Source organism: Limulus polyphemus, unplaced genomic scaffold (genome assembly GCF_000517525.1).
Source record: "Limulus polyphemus unplaced genomic scaffold, Limulus_polyphemus-2.1.2 Scaffold30, whole genome shotgun sequence".
Taxonomy (NCBI): domain Eukaryota; kingdom Metazoa; phylum Arthropoda; class Merostomata; order Xiphosura; family Limulidae; genus Limulus; species Limulus polyphemus.
This window is the reverse complement of record NW_013665640.1, coordinates 237,549-238,678: the sequence shown is the minus strand read 5'-3', so window position 1 is coordinate 238,678 and position 1,130 is coordinate 237,549.

The window sequence follows — 1,130 nt, the reverse complement described above, 5'->3', positions numbered from 1 at the left end:
AAATAAAATAATTAGTATCGAACTTTTTTATCTCATGGACCAAACATAATAAAAAGTCTAATTATTATGACTGAAAAACCAAAAGTACTTGTTTATTAATACGATAGTTTAATCGGGATTGGATACATATCCGTGAACTTAGTTTGTTCGTTTTTGTAATTCAGTTACAATGTTTCAATCAAAGCTTGATTATAACGAGTTTTGTTTCAGATTTTATCTGTGGATTAAACAAATATCAAAATAAGTTATAAGTTATGAATACAGTTGGCTTAATAAGTTGCGATTTCTCACATATATGTAAGGAAAATTAACTTCTTTCCACGTCACACCAAAACAGATCGACAGAAAAATATATATAGATAAAGAGACACACACAGAGAGATAGATAAATAGACAAACATACGTAGATAGATAAATAGACAAACAGAGAGATAGATAGGCCAATATAAAATTTCATGCGGTTGGAAATATAAAGAAGAATAGGCAATGCTTGTAGTACCATCTCTTGGACGTGACGATGATACGTGTACCTACCATTCTAGCTGTATATTCAGCCTGACTTGCGAGGCCAGAAGTAACCCGCAGCTCAAGGCTGCTACCACACCTGGCTACAAGCTCTGTGACTGAAGTCAAGACAATAAAGAAACAGCCACGAGTATAAACGCAGCTGGTTATTAAGATCGGGTGGTCTTAAAGCGCAATCATTTTCTTGGAGCAGCTGGTCTTTTCCTGTCTCCCTGCAGAAAACACGCGAACACGTGTCTATAGAACATAAAATTGAAGTAAATCAAATTATCAAGCACTATATTATGTATTTCGAAAACATTATTTGTATTTAAGTTCCTAAAAAAAAATCAGACTAAATATGTGTCTACAAATGTCTGTCTCAACATCCATTTACTTTTCTAAAGTTGAATGAAAGCTAGAAGAAAAAAAAAACCTTTACAAATATTCAGTACGAGTTAAATAAGAAATGCCAACTTTTAATTAATTTAATCCTGTAATGGAAATCTGCTATACTTAACCCAGCGCAAATATCTACCTATTCACATGGCCAGATGGTTAGGGCGCTCGACTCGCAATCTGAGGGTCGCGGGTTCGAATCCCCGTCACACCAAACATACTCGCCC